General features: G+C 41.7%; 1 long non-coding RNA gene across 2 annotated transcripts in view; it reads left to right on the forward strand.

The window, feature by feature from the left end:
• The first annotated feature begins 722 nt into the window (after positions 1–722).
• LOC144382887 (uncharacterized) overlaps positions 723–19,288 on the forward strand; it is a 114,932-nt gene continuing 96,366 nt past the window's right edge. Inside the window, exons 1-2 of one of the 2 annotated variants that reach the window (XR_013450464.1) lie at positions 723–887; positions 7,349–7,409. This is a non-coding gene — a long non-coding RNA (uncharacterized LOC144382887). Of the gene's footprint in view, positions 888–7,074; positions 7,410–19,288 lie in introns of those variants that run through there. The other variant, XR_013450463.1, reaches the window with a different exon arrangement.

Genomic DNA, 19,288 nt, shown 5'->3' on the forward strand with positions numbered 1-19,288 from the left:
GAGCCTAGTATCAGTAGTTTAAAATCTAATCAGGTAATTTCAATGGGCAAGCGATCCTGGGAACCTCTGCTTGGGCTTTCTGACTTTTATCAAACCTAGCTGAGAATAAAAATATTACCTGAACCGTGCACTCCCAGAAGAATTTACTTTGTATCAAAGTCAAAACCTTAAAGCAAAGGAGTGAATCATGAACTGCTGCTGGGGGGGAGGACTCGGTTTGGGCAGAGTAACCTTCTCTTGAGATCATCTCTGTCAAAACTTCCTGTCATCTGGCAAATGTCCTATCTCTTCTATTCCTGTATACAACCTCGAATGGTCTATCTGTTTAGAAATCTCTGTGTTGGGTGAAATGGCTTTCAGTAGAATCTGTTCTTATGTCTGGCCTCGCCTGAATGTATTCTGCAGCCAAACATCAGGGAAAGGGGAAGGAAAGATGCTGGGAGGCAGCGGTCTGTTGTCTCAAGGCCACCATACTTTCCTTGCTGGCTTTTGCATTGGACTCAAACCTCAGGGCTGCCCATTCTTCCTTTTCCTCTCTCTCTCTCTCTCCTCTTCCATTTATTTCCCTGGGGAATGAGCTGATGAGCCTGCCTTTCAGTGCTGAATTCCCAGAGAAGGACCAGCCGGGCAGTTGGGTGTGTGTGGGATTCTGGGAAGTGGCAGTGGCTGGTTCTACCCCCACCTGCGAGCTTCAAGCTGGGCTTCCGTCAGGGACAGAGATTCTTGCAGAGTCCTGGTCTTCATTATCTGCCTTATGACTGCCAGAGGTGGTAGGAAGTCTTGAAGTTTTAACTTCAAGGAGCACAATGTTAGGAATGTGTGCTGACTACTTTCTCCCAGAACATTTCCAGGAATGAAGGAAAACGCAGGACAAGGAAGCCAGAAGAGTGAGTCAACCAGAATATAATCTTCCATGTTAAACGGCCTTTTAGAATTAGTATTTTTTACAGCTTTATTAAGATGTCATTGATATATAATAAACTGTATGTATTTTCAAGTGTACACTTTGATAAGGTTTGACATGTATACACTTGTAAAACAGTAAACACGATTAGGGTATTGAAAATATTTTGTTTTTCTTTATTTCTGAATCAATGAAAACAAATTTCTAAAATGCTACTAAAGAGTGTGTGTGTGTGTGTATGTGTGTCTATGAGTTCAGCTGCTTTGGATTTTGGTAGATAGATCTAAAAAAATCTCAGATGGAGAAGATCTTTTGAACTTCACACAAGATTATTAATCACAAATTATATATTTTACATTCTTTTTAAATCATTTCCACATTAGCTCAAAGGTGTCTTTAATTTCAACTGTATCATTTTATAACTTATAAAAACTTTGGCATATATTACTGTATTTCTTCTGGTGTGATTTTATTCTCACCGAAGCCTTTAGTGTTAATTATTATCATTTCTATTTTGAAGCTAAAGGAAATAAAAGGACTTGGTAAGGACCACACAATTAGTGCCGGCAACGATTTTCGATAACTGATTCCTAGCTCCATGGTTCTCTGTAGCGTACCATGGAATCACTTACGGGCCAGAAAGAAAGGTGTAAAAAACGCAAACAATTTTTAAAAAGTCTTAAAACAGCCTTGACATTTATTTTTTAAATGAAGATTTATTTCACCATGGTATACCGTCATTTTTGCACCAAATGTGAATAAATGAACTCTGGCACTAATGAATTCTGTTAGAACCTCGTGGTACTTTTGATGCATGGCCAATTAACCTAGAAGGTGAAAGGCCCCAATAATATCCAGACAGTTTCAATTTGCTTTATTTTTCTGTGGGGGGATTTAAGACTTTTGAACTGAACGCCTTTCTTCCTTCCTTTTTTCCCTGATTGTTGAAAATAGAAGTTGTGAATAATACAGTATGACCAACCACTGGGAGTCTTCTTATATGCCACTGCAGTATATTCTAGGTAGTTAATCTGGAGAGAAAGCCCATTGCCTTTAGGGGAAATGAGAATATGTCTATCTTTCGAAATGAAGGCAGACTAAGAACAGCAAGAAAGTTCAACCCTAAAAGTTATAGGATCATAAGATTTCAGAATTGCAAGATAAATTAATAGATCCTAATTTATAATTCTAATGAATATCCTAATAAATTAATAATCCTAATAAATGATTCTTAATCCTAATAAATTAGTAGGAAGGGACCTTTGTGATTAGATAGTCCATCCTGCTGAGCTTACAGAGCACGCCGCTAGGGTCCTGACAGGGGAGGTGGTCTCTCCAAAGATGCATAGCTGGTTAGGTAGCTGCAGAACCAGCCTTAGCCCAAAAAGCTCTTAACTCCTGGATATCTTCCCACTGGACCCGTGGACCTCTGTCTTCCTTCAGGCATGAGGAACCCTTTAGAAAGTCAAAACCATTTCACAGACGCTCATATCACTCTCGTTTGGTAACGACTGATTGAGAAAAAGCAACTGTGAATTGCTGAATAATTTTCAGTTCTTTTATATGCTTCTATCTCTTGCAAGCCAGGAAAAAAAAAGCCAAGAGTCTCGAGGTGGAGGTGGGGGTCCACTCATGCTCATCTTTGATGAAGCATTTTTTCCCACTGCCGCTAAACTCTGCTGGTCTGGAAGTTTCACTACCCACTGGAGAGATTCCTTCCCTGAGGATCATGATAAAAACCCTATGGAACCAGGTCTGCCACTGGTGGTTTGATAAATGCTGGGGGTCCAGGGCATTGGCAAAGGAGCTTGATGTTGATTATCCGGGGAAGTTGCGACGGTAAAATAAGGTGTAGGGGACTATAAAAGGTGGTGGGGAACTGTGGCTCTGTCATGTAGGCAGGTGCGTCAATTACACAGCCATTTTTCCACCTCCTTCTTACTCATCTTGTTTGGAGGAAGGTAATCTGCCATGACCAGTCAAAGAATAACATTTGGTGTAAGTCCGTTATGACATTTCTCTCTCCTTTTGCTGGATAATTGTTTTCACAGCCTCCAACATAGCTAGGAGTGGTGGCGTGATGGGGTTCTGGCCAAGGAAACAGAAGGAGCAGCCTGCTGGACTCTCCTAGAAAAGCTTTGGCTTTGCTGATAAAAAGTCAAGATGCAGCCAGTGTCAGTCTCTATTTAGTCCTCCTGCCTTGAACATGGCCAGGATGCCCACGGTGGCATCTTGTGATCAGGAGGCAGAGGGTGAGAGTGGAATGGAGATGAGTCCCCTAGATTCCTGACATTATTGCTAGACCAACTCCAGAAATTTTCTTTCTACCTCTTGTTATATGAGAAAAACAAATTCCTATTTATTTAAGCCACTATGAGTTGGATTTTCTATTATTTGCAGACAAAAGACTTCCTGATAACAAAAGTTAGACTCAACTACATTGAGTGAAAAGCAAAGGCAATATGGAAGAAGGGAGGAAAGGAGCGACAAATGTTAGGTACAGCCTTGGGACTAACTCTAGAATTAAGGGCATGGTACCTTCTAATTATTAAGGTTTATTATCCCCTCCCTGCTAAAATCTGAAAGTTGGGTAATTATACCATATTCTCCTCCAATTTTTTTTTAAAGAAAGGTAGATGTTATTACTTTAGTTACTGCTAGCTTCAGAATGTTCTGTTTTCCATCATATTTACTAGATGTGTTGGTGGTGGTTACATTCACCATTTGCCCTTTGTTTGCAGAAGGATCAGGAATAGCCCCTAGAAAAGGTTGCAGAGGGAACATGAAAGGAGTGAGTATCATCAGGGGACTGTGGCCTTGATGCTGAAAAACAATTTTGTAAGCCCCCTCCCCACGCCGCTGCACACACTGCCTATTGGACACACATCTTTGGTGGTCTCCTCACTGGAAGAGGTGAGTTGAGTGCGGCAGTGTGTGTGATTAGGATCCACCGGGGTGGTGCTGTGACAGTAGAAAGGCATGCTGGCGCTGTGCAGTCAGGGGCCTGCTGTGCTCCCCATTCTCGCCTAGCTGAAGCTCCTTGGCCCACAGCGGCCTGCCCTGAGATAGAGCCCTTGCTGACCTTTGCACAGGGACAAACAGTGCTTGGGCCACGGGGAGATCACCTGCCTCCAGGACAACCGACCCTCACTCTGACCTTAACATGGCCTAGGATGAAAAAAATGGCTTGAATCAATATGGTTTCTCTCTGCAAAATCTGAACTGAATGTACAAAAAGAATGTGCCTTTTGGGAGTAGAAGAGATTGGGAGGAAGTGGCTGAATCACACTAGTGCCTGGGTACTAGTAGATCCAGAACCATTCTTTGTTCCTGGCCTCACAAGGCCATGGCGGTTCCTGTTCCTGGATGTGCATGTGTGATGGTTAGTTTTATGTCAACTTGGCTGGGCTATACTACCCATTCTTTGATCAACTACGAATCAAAGGTTTGTTATGAAGACATTTTGGGGGCGCCTGGGTGGCTCAGTTGGTTAAGCAACAGCCTTCGGCTCAGGTCATGATCCCAGAGTCCTGGTATCAAACCCCACATCGGGCTCCTTGCTGAGCGGGGAGTCTGCTTCTGCCTCTCCCTCTCCCACTGCCTGTCGCTCCCCCTGCTTGTGCTCTCTCTCCCTCTTTCTCTCTCTGTCAAATAAATAAAAATATTTTTTAAAAAAGACATTTTTTAGATGTGGTTAACATCTACAATCAGCTGACTTTAAGTTAAGAGGATTCTTATCAATAATGTGGGTGGGCCTCATCTAATCAGTGGAAGACTTTAAAAGCAAAAGCTGAAGTTTCCTGGAGAAGATATTCTGCCCCCAGACTGCAGCATCAGCTTCTGCCTCTGCTGGCTCTATTTCTCCGGAGAACCTTGACTGATACACCATGAGAGTTCTCCTCCTTCATCATTCAATGGCATTGCTACCAAAGAGCCTTTTTCCCTGACTTCCTTCCTTAGAATCAAAAGAACCTAAGACAATAAACTCCATAGTGTCAGGTATCTTTGTGAAATAGTGGTTCATGGTAGTGGAAGACATAGTCATCCAGTTTACAGTAAATGCTTGGTGCACATGTGGATTCTCTAATGCTCAAAATACCTTCCATCTCCGGAAATCGGGAGTAGGTTGACCGGCTCTTGCATTAGCTATAGGATTTCATTAGCTGCCTGTAATCTGCACACCAGAAGAGTAGGAGATGGATACAATGTCCAAGGAAGCAGTCCTGTTCTTCCAGGATTATTTAGTGAAATTTGCTTGACCTTGTATTGATCTGTTAAGAGGATGAGCAGCCCAAACCCATGGTAGAGCAAGCAGGGGACTCTATGGTACAATATGTGGGGTCCCCAAAGATACTCCCATTCTGAATACTCCCTTTTACCCCTGCCATCTATGGAAGATGATTCCTCCATTGGAGACAGGCCTACTGCTCTTCCTCTCTACACCTCAAACTCCTACCTTCACCATACTCTGCTCTGGTCTGTAATTACCTGTGCTGCCCAGATTAGTCCTTCAGTGCACAAGACTTACTCTCTGAGTTTTATGCAAGCACCGAATACAGGAAAAAATTATCACTGAGTGCAGACTGGTAGGCTGAGGGAAGAGACAGGGCAAGGCATAGGAAGTTGCCCCGGGTGAGAATCAAGCACCAGGCACCAGAATCCCAGAATCCTTCCAGTAGAGGGATAGAGGTAGATGCTGGGGGTGAGGGTGGGGTTGGGGGGTGGAGTGGGAGCAAAATCCATCAGGAAAGGAGGGCCCAGGAAGACAAATTTCACCTGTTTCATTTCCCTCTTTGGGCTTCCAGGAGGCCAGAGCATAGTTTTATGCTCTATTACAATACCCACATTGATGAGAGTGATTGGACTTTTTTCCTCATAGTTCTTCTGAATCTTTTTAAAAAAATATTTTATCAGTTGTTTTAAGAAACAAATTCATTGAGAAGCTTGCCATCTCGTAGGGGAGATAAGACAGCCTAGAATAGTGGAAAGAGTCCAGATTTTAGAGTTGTACTCATTTGTGTTTGAAATGACTACTGTTGGCTGTGTGACATTGGACGAATCATTTAACCTCTCTGAACTTCTGTTTTTTCAGCTATGAAATTGTGAAAAATAATAATAGCCTGAAGGAAATGTATTAGGATTTGTGGAGAATATATACAGAGTGCTTCCAACGGTGTCTGGAAGGTCTGCCACCTGCCTGGCCCTCTAATAATAGCGGACCGCTAGTGAGCCTTTCTGTACTCCAGCTAACGCACTGAACACCTTACCTTATTTGGTATAGAACGAGGTCCTCCTGGCCTCCATTCCCACCGCCACTCTCTCTGTCCACCCCTTGCCCAGCAGCCTAAGGAACCTCTGTGAGGGAAGCAGAATGAAGGCCTAACCCCATTCCTTAGGAATGCATGACCTGTCTGAGGCTTCACCTGGGATTTATAGAGGCAACCACAGGAGGCCAGGGGTGTCTAGGAGACAGATCCAGGCTTAGGTTGTGATCTAGAGACAAGCCAGGGGCTGGTGGGGAAGCCAGTTCATCTCTCAGGGGAGTCCCACATGAATGGGCAAGGTTGATTTATGAATCAATACCCATGGCTGGTTGGGGTGCTCAGAAAGCTCAGCATATCACCTTCACATTTCTAACTACACGTGGAGGGACTTCTCCCTGACTTTTGGGGTTGGGAGCACTGTGAGTGGCCAAAGCAGAGCTGTGAAACCCTCTAAAGCACAGGGTAGGGAGCACTGAGGAGGAGGCTGTCCGGCTCAACCCTGTGGGGAAATGTTTGGTTACCTTTGGGGCGAGATCCAGCAGGGTTAGGAGGGCTCAGGCCAGGAGCACTGAATGGAAGGACTAAGTTGATGCACCTCGGGGCCAGAACCAGCCAAGGAGGGAGAGTTTTTGCCATGTTGGTCCAGAGAAGTCAGGCGCTTGGTTGCCAAGGAACATCTGTGTTGGAATTTTATACGCAGGCCCAACAAAGCCAAATTCCTTAAAAGCAGCTTCTTTCTGACCAGATGGCTTCAGCAGCCTTGACAGAAGGGGGTGTGTGAGTGGAGGTGGGTGGCATTCTCAGTCTGGGCCTCCCTGTCTTTTTTTAGGACTTTGTCCCTTAGTGACTCTTCCCCAGTTAAATTGTAGTTCGTGCTTTTCTTAAGCGCTTAACTAGCAAGGGAAGAGCATGGGCTTTCCGCAAGGGTCTTCTGTTCACGAGATCATTCAGGATCACTTAGGTGGCAGCATCGTGTGGTGACTCTCTCTTCCAAATATCCATGAGTGTGGAGTGATGGATATATCAACCCCATAAGTAATCCCCAGGCCTAATTGAAGCCAGAACTTCCCTTCTCTGAGCCCTGACCTGCAGCTACACAGTGCTGATCCAAAAGACTAGGCTTATTCAGTGACTGAAAATCTTCAATGTTAGCACTAAAACAGACTCTCCTTTTACACAGGAAGAAACGGACGCTCAGATTTGGGGGAGTGAATTGCTCAAGGACATCCGGATGGTGACTGGTAAGATGACAACTCTCTTTCTTGCCCAACGTCCATTTTTCTGGGAAATTAAAACCTGGTAAAGCGCTCTAAAATGTGAACAAAGGGAGAGAGGAAGCTATTCGGGGTGGGAGTCTTGGAAAACCCACAGAGGAGTGGTTCTGATCAAGGGGGTCCATCAGAACTGCAGGGGAGACTTGACAAAAGACCCCACCCCAACCAATGGAATTGGAATCTCTAGTTGGGATGTGCCGAGTACGTTTTGAGAACACTCCCTGGGTACTCCTGATGGGCTGTGCAGGTTAAAAACCATGGCGCTAGAGGAACAATTTCCCTTGAACAAACCAATATGGGTCCTATTTCTCAGGTTGCTCGTTTTGCAGTGATTGCTCATCTTCTAACAGAGATAGTATAGCAGCAAGGTTAAGAGCGTGTGCTCTGGAGCCCAACTGCTTCCCACTTCCACCATGTTCTTTGGGCAAATTTTATAACCATTTCTCTCCTCAGTTTGCTTATCTGTAAAATGGAACCAGTAATAATACCTACCTCAGAGGGTGGTCGTGAAAATGGAGGTAACATTTATAATACATGTATGCTGGGCATGTAGTAAGCCTTACCCTGATGCACTTTAGCTATGAGTAGTAGTAGATTTGACAGGATAGTTTCAAATCTGAGTGAGAAATGTCATTCTGGGAGCCTCTGGAACAGGAAGACTTCCCTCTAACAGAAGTGCATTGGTTATCCTCTTTGGAAATTCTTTTTAACTCAAAAGGAAAGGAGCGTTCATGCAAATTGTTTCAGGTTTACAGGTGCAGAGCGATCTGGAAATTAGCTTTGGCTAAAAATAAAACAGCTTGATCATTTCTGTTTCCAGCAATAGAGTGAATTGGATAGCCAGAACAATTTTCCCATCCAAAACAACTGAAATACTGGATAAAGTATTTCTTTAAATCTTCACAAATGCATCTCTGAGCTGACAGGGAAATAAGATAATCCTCTCAGTTCCCAAACACACTGAAACCAAGAACTCTGGGAGGTAAATGAATCTTGAAAATGTGAGCAGGGAGCAAGTGGATTTGAAAAAGAACCAACCAAATATAACTCCCAAATATGAAAAATATAATAATTGAAATTAAAACCTCAAATGATGGCATAACCAGAAAATTAGATACAGTTAGAGAGAAATAATGAAGATGGATGCAATGACAGTATTGTGGATATAAATTTGAGAAGTTAAGAAATATGAAAAAAAGGCAAAAATTAGAGAGAGAGAACCAAATGAGAAGTTTGAGTTAGACATGGAGAGAGGATTTCATTCTAACAGATAATGGCTAAGAATTTTGGAGAACTCTTTGAGAAGACACTAATCTTCAACAAATCCAAAGGAGGATGAATAAAAGGAAGCACACTCCTAGACACAATAACTACAGAGTAAAGAAACAGAAGTGATGTTGAAAGCAGCCAGAGAGGAAAGATGGGTCTTCGACAAAAAGCATGGCAATTAGTGTTATTGCTGACTTCTCCCCACTGTAATGGAAGCCAGAGGGCATAATGTGCTGACAGAAAATAATAGTTAACAAAAATTCTATATCCAGCCAAATGATTGTTTCAAAACGGAGGGCAAAGTAAAGATGTTTAAAATAAAAGAAATAAAACAGATTATTTACCATCAGAAGGTCTCCACTAAATGAAATTCTACACAGTGTACTTCAGGTGGGAGAAAATGGTCCAAGAGGGATGATGGGAGATACGAGAAGGAATAGTGCACAAATATATTCTAAGTATGTGGATAAATATGAATACACCTTAACTCTATAAAATGATAATAATATCACTTTTCCAGGGTAAAAATATGTTAGAATTAAAACCTAAACACTGGATTGAGTGGGAGAATAAATGGAATTAAAAAAACATTTAAAGACCGTGAATTTTTCAGGAGGAGGTTAAAGACATTAATTTTAGAATTATGAAAAATGCATCTTAAAATTTTTAGGGCAACCACAAAAAGAAAAGATGCAGAGAAAGTAACTTCCAAAAAATAGAATTCAATAGGGGAAAAAACCATGAAATACAAATGAATAAATAAAAAACCTCAGTTCACAAGAAGTGGAGTGTGGGAAAACAGAAAAAGCGAGACAAATGTAAAACACATAACAAGATGGTAGAAATGAATTCAAATATATTAGTAATTATTATAAATACAACAGGACTAAACTCCCCAGTTAAAAGACAAAAATTGAATCAACAATGGCCAAATTATGGAAATAGCCCAAGTGTCCATCGACTGATGAATAGATAAAGAAGATGTGGTGTGTGTGTGTGTGTGTGTGTGTGTGTGTTTATATAGGAATATTACTCAGCCATCAAAAGAATGCAATCTTGCTACTTGCAATGACATGGTTGGAGCTAGGGTGTGTTATGCTCAGCGAAATAAGTCAGAGAAAGACAAATACCATATGATTTCACTCATATGTGAAATTTAAGAAACAAAACCGATGAACATAGAGGAAAGGAAAAAAAAAAAAAAAAGAGGGAGGCAAACCAGGGAAAAGATCCTTAACTATAGAGAACAAACTGGGGGTTGATGGGGGGAGGTAGGCAAGGGAATGGGCTAGATGGGGGATGGGTATTGAGGAGGGCACTTGTGATGAGCACTGAGTGTTATATGTAAGTGATGAATCACTAAATTCTATTCTTGAAAGTAATATTACCCTGTATGTTAACTAACTGGAATTTAAATAAAAACTTGAAAAAAAAGACAAAAATTGATAACCTGGATAAAAAATAATATAATCTAGCATGTACTACTTACATGAGACACATTTTAAACATAAGGATGTAGATATATTGGAAGTTAAAGGAAGGAGAAAGATACAATAGGCAAATACTAATCAAAAGAAAGCTGGAAAAATATATTAGTATCAGAAAAAAAACAGACTTTAAGGCAAATAGCTTTATGAGTGATAAAGAGGTCACCACATGGCAGTAAAATGCTTTATTTCCCAAACACATAAAACAATTTCAAACTCATAAGACTGTCTATCATCTATCTATCTATCTATCTATCTATCTATCTATCATCTATCATTATCGATCTATTTATGCTCAAAATACATAAAGCAAAACAATGACAGCATGACAAGGGAAGCTAGACCAATCCATTGTGCTAGTAGAAGGTTTTATACATCTCTGTCAGTAATTCATAGATTCAGCAGATAAATATCAGGAAGGATATAGAAGATTTAAAGAACACATTAATAAGCTTGATAAAAGGGACGTATAGAGAACATTGTACTCTGCAGTTGGAAATTATTGCTTCTTTTTAAGCATAAATGGAATTTTCTATGAATAAATTTCAAATGTAATTAAGTTAGAAATCAATAACAAAAATTATAATGAGAAAAAAACTTATGTTTGGAAATGAAAAACATGCTTTAACAACTCATAGATCAAAGGAAGTATCATAATGGAAATTTAAAAATACATAGAAATGAATATGATGAAAATATTGTTTTGAAACTTTTGGAATGCAATTAAAGCAAACTAGGAATAGAAGAGATATTTGTTAATCTGAAAAAGGACCTCTTAAAAACCTACAACAAACATTATTAATAGTCGAAAGTTTAAATTCAAGTGATAAGATAGAAATGCTCACTTCCAATATTTCTATTCAACAATGTATTGGAGGTCATAGCTAGGACAATAAAACAAGAAAAAAAAATGAAAAGTTTAAGAATAGGAGAGGAAGGAACAAAACTGTTTTCAGATGTAGAAATTTCAAAATAATCTATATCTTCATTATTCGAGTTAAGGCTTTAGCAAGATGGCTGCACATACAAGTGATATAAAAATCAGTTGCAAAAAAAAAAATCAGTTGCATTTCTATATACCAAGGCAATTAGTTAGAAAAATATAATTTTGGAAGCTACTATTTACATTAGCAACAAAAAGTAGAAAGTGGTTAGAAGGACATTTATAAAAGAGATGTAAGTCTTTATAGATAAAACTCTAAAACTTTACCGAAAGACTTTAAATTAGCCCTAAAACCATGACCTACACCATTTTTACATTTTGGATAGGAAGACAATATTATAAAGATGTAAATTCCTCCCTTTGTGATTTACAGATTTAGTGAAATTCCAGTAGGAGTTTGTGGTTTTGTTTGTTTGGTAGAACATAACAAGCAGATTCTTAAATTTGTATAGAAGATCAAAAGGCCAAGGATAGTCCAAACAATGCTGAAGAAGCAGCAGAAGGTGGTGACTGTCCCTACTACAGATCCACACTTCTGATAAATGATTGCAAATTCAGCTATGTTCAACCTGAGAACTTTTTTTTCAGAAGATAACTTTAAGACAGTAAACAGAGGCTACAAGTAGAGAAGAAAGATTTACAATATATAACTACAAAGGGCTTTCAGGATATAGAACAACTCTTATGAAACAATAAGAACAAAGCAGGGGCGCCTGGGTGGCTCAGTCGGTTGAGCATCTGACTCTTGATTTCAGCTCAGGTCATGATCTCAGGGTCATGGGATGGAGCCTCGCATCAGGCTCCCCACTCAGTGAGGAGTCTGCTGGAGATTTTCTCTCTCCCTCTCCCTCTACCCCTTCCTACCGCTCTAGCTCTCTGTCTCTCTAAAATAAATAAATAAATCTTAAAAGAAGAAGAAGGAGGAAGAGGAAGAGAAGGAGAAGAAAACAAATGACTCAGTAGAATGGTGGGGAAGACACAAACGGGCATTTTATAGAAGGAGAGTCACATATGACTCATAATCGTATGAAAAGGTGCCCAAGCTCATTATCAACTAGGGAATTACACATTAAAACTACAATACAAAACCATTTTATACCACCAAATTAGCAAAAACAAGGTTAATGATTTATAGTTGGGCAGGGAGAGGTGAGGAAATCTATGAGCTGCTAGTGGGGGTATAAACTGGTACAAGCACTTTGGAAAGCAGGGTGGCATTACGGAATATGACCCAGTAAGGCTGACCACCCCCCGCTCCATGACCCAGCAACTCCACTCCTGCCTGAAGAAACAGGACGCACGTAACAAGACCATTCACAGCTGCTGTTCTTAGTGGCTCCAAACTGGAAACAACCTGAGTGCCCATTGACAGTAGAATGGATAGATGGTGGTGTCTGTGATTCGGGGTATAAAGCAATACCAGTAACACAGTGGTGGTAATGAATGAACCCCCTCACAGCTGCCCTCGGTTACATGAAAGAGACTTAGAAACATAAAACCAAGCATGAGGAGCAAATCACAGTTGAAAATCGTAACGGTATGACTGTACTGATATAAATGTCAAAAACAAAATTAATCTATTTTTAGAGGTTACATTCATGGGAGATAAGAAAAGGCAAGGGAGGCTGTTAGGACAAGAATCAGGCTAGGAAGGTTGGCTCCGCGGGGTGGACCTGGAGGAGGCTCATGGGGATTTTAAGGTTTGGTAAGGTTTTATTCCTCTTCCCGAAGGGCGAATACACAGGTGTTCATGTTCCTATTAGTTTCCAAACCGTACAGAAGCTTTTCCTACCTTTCCGTGTATGTGATATAGTTCATGATGAAAACAAAACAAAACAAAAGCCGTTGGGTGAATAAAACTGAGGCTGTCAGCTGAACAAAAATTGTGGGGCGATATAACGGAGGACCTCAGGCTCTAGAAGCAGGCACTGTGTCTCCCACAAGGCAACGCTGCCTCCCTGGGGTCTATTTTCCAGACAAGTCCTCTGTGACATCCTGTGGCTCCAGCCTGATCCTCCTCACCCTGGCCAGGAGAAGAAAGGGCCTTTTCTCTCACTCTCTTTCCCTGTGTGTTAATGAGATTGCTGGTCTGGGTCAACTGCTTTGTCCAAGGTCACACACAGCCACGGAAGGCTCCCAGTCCACCGTTCATTTCACCTATTATTATGCAGGGTTTTATTTTATCCTTCCCGGGAGGGCCTCAGAGAAGAGAATATTAAAAGGCTACAGTAATTAGCCTCACATTGTAACACCCTTGACTCCAGGTTACCTCCTTCAGCAGGGGAGGGGAAAGTTTCATTCTGCCCTTCGCAGAGGGGTCTGAGATTCTGGTTAGAAAGCAGGAGAGGATTTCCCAAAGATGCCCAAGGGTGTCTGGGGTTGATTTGGGTCGCTCTGGTTCCCAGTGGTCTTTGAACAGTAACTGTGGACCCTATGGAGGGCAAAACATTAGGTCCCCTCTGTGTGTGGGGGGGACGGCGGGGGGTAGGTTGTGTGGGCAACTTGGAGTAGACTGGACAGATTTCCAGCATGAAATTGCTGATTCTATCCTGAAAATTTTACCTGCTTCTTGATGTCAGCCTCTGTCCGATCTGCACATTAGAGGGGCAGGTGAGCAGATGTGCATTTGGAGGCTCCTTCCGCTGCTTCTAGACTCTCTCCTTCTGTCTTTGCTGTTATTTTAAGGAAATGATCTTGTAACCCTTTCTTAAAAAAAAGAATAGTCCCTTTCTGATCAAGCATGTGTAAGGTAAGAGGTATAAAATGTAAGTCCACCTGGATTCATAGTTACAGCAGTTTCTAGGTTTGGTTTGGATATTCTTTGACTTTAAAGGGCATCCTGTGGAATGCAGACTGTGGCAAATGAGTCTAAATGCTTCACAGTGTGCAGTAGTCAATTTGGTTAGGCTACCATCCCTACTTATTCAATCAAACACTAAGCTAGATGTGGTTGTGACGGTATTCTGTAGATGTGATTAAAATCCATAATCAGTTTATTTTATTTTGTTTATTTATTTTTTTTAGAGGTGGGGAGGGGCAGGGGGAGAGAGAGAATCTTAAGCAGGCTCCATGCTGCGGCTCTACCTTAGAACCCCGAGATCATGACCTGAGCCGAAATCAAGAGCTGGACGCTTAACCAACTGACCCACCCAGGCGCCCCATAATCAGTTTACTTTAAATGAGGAAGATTATCCTAGACAATCTGGATGAGCCTGATTCAATCAGCTGAAGGATCTTAGAGCAGAGCTAAGGCTTCTCTGAAGTAGAAGAAATTCTGCCTGTGGATAGCAGCTCGGGCCCTGCCTGAGAGTTTCCAGCTTGCCCTTCCTCATGGGCTGCCCTATGGATTTTAGATTTGCCTAGAGTTATGGGTTGAATTGTGCCCCCCAAAAGATATTGGAGTCTTCGCCCCAGTACCTGTTATGTGACCTTTCTTGGAAATAGGATCTTTGCAGATGATCAAGTTGAGATGCCTCGCTAGGGTGAGCCCTAATCCAATATGCTTGTGTCTTTATAAAGGGGGACATTTAGACACACAGACACACATAGAGGGATGATGATGTGCAGACTCAGGGAGAGGAGAGTCACCTGCAAGCCAAGGAACACCGTATGTGTATCCACCTCCATATCCTACTGTGGCTCTATTTCTTTGGCAGAACCCTGACTGAGGCAAAATGATGATATAATAGCACTGGAGTGGGTAGGGACCAAAGGAGCTGACTTAAGTAACTCTGGAAAAAGTTGTCAGGCTAAAGGCAAGGGACGTGCACAGAAACACTGTACCCCACTTGGTCAAGTTGTTTCTCATAGGGGTGTAAGCGAGCAATTCTCAAACTGCTTTATCTGTAGACCAGGGTTGTACAAATAAGTAATGGATGGCAGATGCTGGGAGCTTAGTTTCTCATTGTCAGAGAGGGCAGTTACAGATAAGCAAGAAAGAAAAGCTAGAACAAACTCCGGGGTCTGGGATTAGTGTGGAAAGCTATCAAGATGAACTCATGTTTGGATAGATAGATAGATGATAGATAGATAGATAGATAGACGGACACAGAAACAATTGTTGGGAAGTGTGTATATATGAGTTAGTGTACATACATGTATGTCCTTGCTCTGGTCACTGAGAGGACCCAGAAGCAATGACACGCTGGTAGCAGTGAGCACACCTAGCACCCAGATCTTGGTTTCTAATATCATTTTCCAATGAAAGAAACCAGGGCTCCTTGGAGAAATGACTAATTCTAAGATTAGGGCAAGAAATATACAAGATGAGTTTGAAGTGTCTTGTAGTACCAGAGAATAAGAAAGAGCTAAAGCAAAACAAATAATAAACCCAACCACATGGATTGGGCCGGGGGGGGGGAGGGGGCAGGTACCTCAGAGAGACACAGGAGTGAACCTAAAAGAGTACCCAGTGGCCAACACTGGAACAATTTAAACAACAAAATAAATAGTGGAGTTTTGCAGTATAACCCCAATTATTACATAGATATATTTGAGTCCATATTGATGTAAGTAAATGATTGAATAAATAAATAAATGAGGGAGAAAAGACAAATTTTCCTTACAGAAGAATTCCAGATAATATATGTAGATGTAGCTACTCCTCACTCTAGAATGTGGAGCTTAATCTCCTCCCCCCTCCCCAGGGTGGGTCAGGCTTATTGACTTGCTTCCAAAGAACAGAGTATAGAATGGGAAAAATGGTAACTTTATACAGTGGAGAAACCTGGCAAACAGCCCCTTAATCAAGTGATGAAGGGTAGCATCAGTGGCGATGTCATGTTGATATCCTGTGCCCCCTGACATGACGTGATGAGAAGGACATCTCATCTTTGTGGTCTTCTTTCCTTTTTTTTTTTAAGATTTTATTTATTTGACAGAGAGAGACACAGCGAGAGAGGGAACACAAGCAGGGGGAGTGGGAGAGGGAGAAGCAGGCTTCCCGCTGAGCGGGGAGCCTGATGCGGGGCTCGATCCCAGGACCCTGAGATCATGACCTGAGCCGAAGGCAGACGCTTAACGACTGAGCCACCCAGGCGCCCCTTTGTGGTCTTCTTTCCAAAAACTTGTAACTCCAAGCCAATCACAAGAAACACATCAACCAAACTCAAAATGAGAGACCTTCTAAAAAATGCCTGCCTGGTAATCCTCATAGACGTTAATGTCATAAAAACACAAGGAAAGACTGAGAAACTGTCAAAGACTAGAGGAGACTGGGGAGACAGGAGAGTTAGATGCAATGGGATGCCCTAGATTTGATCCTGGAACAGAAAGAGTGAGAACACTGGTGAACCCCAAAGGAGCCTGGGGTTTCGCTAATAGTAATGTATTAATGTTGGTTTCTCAGTTGTGCGGATAGACCATGGTGAGAAGAGACGTTAGTGGCAGGGAGGCTGGGGGACTAGTGTAGGGGAGTTCTCCGCGCTATCTTTGCAACTTTTCTGTAAATAAAACATTATTCCAAAATTAAATGTTTATTTTTAAAAGGCCATTTAGCTCCAACCTTACCAGCTGTGTGACCTCAGGTAAGTTATTTAATCTTTCAGTGGCTCAATCTTGTCTCTTGTAAACTGGAGATTGACACGACATCGTGCCCCTAGGTTGGTTGTAAGGATTAAATGAGTTAATACAAACTGCCTAGAGCAGCGCCTAGCACAAGGTAAGTCCTTAATAAATGTTGACTCTAATTATACTACTTTTGTTTTCTTCTATAGACCATTTATTCTCCATGACTGCTTGCTCAGTGTGTGATAATCCACCCTAGACACCAGTATTTTTTTTTAAGTAGGCTCCTTGCCCAGCAGGGAGCCCAACACGGGGCTCAAACTCATGATCATGAGATCAAGACCTGAGCCGAGATCAGGAGTCCCATGCTCAATGGACTGAGCCACCCAGGTGCCCCTAGACCAGGATACTTTTAAGTGGGGTACAGTGGGGGTTGTGCAAGACTACCCATTGGAGAGTAAGAAGAAACAATAGAACTTCTGTTTATAGGCAGTATTTAGTTCATCCTTTTATGTTTCCTATTTTTTGTGTATGTACTATCCTGTGTATCTTAATCCAGTATATCAGAATATAATTTGTAGATACATATATGAGGGAGGGGGTGCCCTCCACCTTTTTCACTGATAGGGTGAGTGATCAAACGGGCACGGGGAGCGTGCTGTGCTCCTGAGGCCGAGTACGCTCTTGCATTGCATCCCTATGACCTTCTTTGGGCTCAAAGACACAGCCACTTAGGCTAATTTTGCATTAAGCCCTAATGCCTAAGCCATTTAAATCTGCATGAAAATGATATTTTAGTCCAGAAAGCTGAAAGTGTTGAGGTTGATTCAGTATGTATTTGCTACCCAGTGTTCTTTCAGCCTGGATTATTTCAATTTGTTCCATTACTGGACAAAATCTCTCCACTTACTTTAAAGAATCTAAATTTTCCCTCTGGCTTCTACCAGGCCTTATTTATGACTTTACAAGAGTCTCTTCCAGTTATTTCAGGCACAGTCAGTTTTTGAATCTAAAGCTTTTTTGGATCTGGAGAGTGATACTTGATAGAATGATGCTTTGTGAGGCACAGAACAACATAACTGACTTCACTTTAAGTTTTGTAGGCATTCACTTATTCACAGTCATTTATTCACAATTATTCCTTCAAACGCTGGTTTAGTTTTAAAAACAAGCAAACAAAAATCCCCAGGTCTTAGAGACAGTCAGACTTAGATTTAAATCCTGCTGGATTTCAGGATCTGGGTTCAGATCCTATCATTAACCAGTTGTGTGTCCTTGGGCAATACTTTCTCTTTTCTTTTTGAACTCCTTCACATCCACTCCCTCATTGGAAGAACAGAATGTTTGCCTTGCAGGGCTGTGTAAAGAATAACTATGTTTTTTGGGAAGCAGTTGGCTCAGCCTCTGGGGCATGGTAGGCACTGAACACACAAATGGTTTTCCTATTATCGTTGTCATTTTATTGCTGTTGTGCCAACTACAAGAGTAGACCTAGGAAAACAAAGATGCCTAGGTATGGTCCTTGCCTGTGAGGAACACACACACACACACACACACACACACACACACCTAAACATATTATTGACACATTGATGCACCTGGTAAAAAACAAATAGCAAAAGCAAGCTTAAAATGCCAAGCAACGCTCTCCTTGCCTGCATGTCCCAAACCTAGTCCCATTCTCCCATGGTTTATTCCATAATTCAAAACAATAACCTTTGATCACAGTTTCCTAATTTTCTCAGCTTTAGGACATTCTCTTGACTACTTATTAAGAAAGTATGATGTGTGGGGCACCTGGGTGGCTCAGTCGGTTAAGGATCTGCCTTCAGCTCAGGTCATGATCTTGGGGTCCTGGGATCGAGCCCTGCATCAGTCTCCCTGCTCAGCAGTGAGTCTGTTTCTCCCTCTCCCTCTGCCCTTCCCTGCCCCCACCCCTACTTGTGCTCTCTCTCTCTCTCTCAAATAGTAAAATCTTTAAACAAAACTATGATGCAGATTTAGGTCACATGACTCTACTTCCCTTACCTCTTCTTTTCTTAAGGCTTGATAGTTCTGTTATTTTCTGAAAATTCCTCATTGCTGGTATTTTTAACTTTAAATACTATGCTTGAACCTCTATTTTTTGTTCTCTTCACCTTCAGTCAGTAATTTACTTCCCTGTATGAAAGACAAGGTCACTCTTTCATCTCTTATCTTCTGTAAGAAGCAGCCCAGTTCTCTAAAATGCAGTTTGATTAATAACAAATCTGCCAAATTTACTAAATGTAGGATTTGGGCATTTCCTGTTGATGTGATTGCTTTGGATTCCTCCTCAGTAACTTCATTGTTACGGAGGATGCCAGACAACCCACTGAATTAATCTAGAGCCCCTTTGTCAGCTACACTTTTGCTTTCATGTTGTCAACATTCAGACGCTCTCCATTCAGTTCTGCAATTGTAATAAAGGCTTCCCTGCTTTCTCTATGGTCGATGGAAAGAGAATCCATAAGAAAATGGGTACGTGTTATTATGATCAGTTAATTATTGCCCACCACAGGCAGGGACAATATGCCAGGAACATACGGTCCTCCCGGCGGGTCCATTGTCAGGACCTGTGGGCTACTCGAAAAGGAAGGACGCACAATAATGTCAAGGTCAAA

This window comes from Halichoerus grypus, chromosome 8, assembly GCF_964656455.1.
Source record: "Halichoerus grypus chromosome 8, mHalGry1.hap1.1, whole genome shotgun sequence".
In the NCBI taxonomy this organism is placed as follows: Eukaryota; Metazoa; Chordata; class Mammalia; order Carnivora; family Phocidae; genus Halichoerus; species Halichoerus grypus.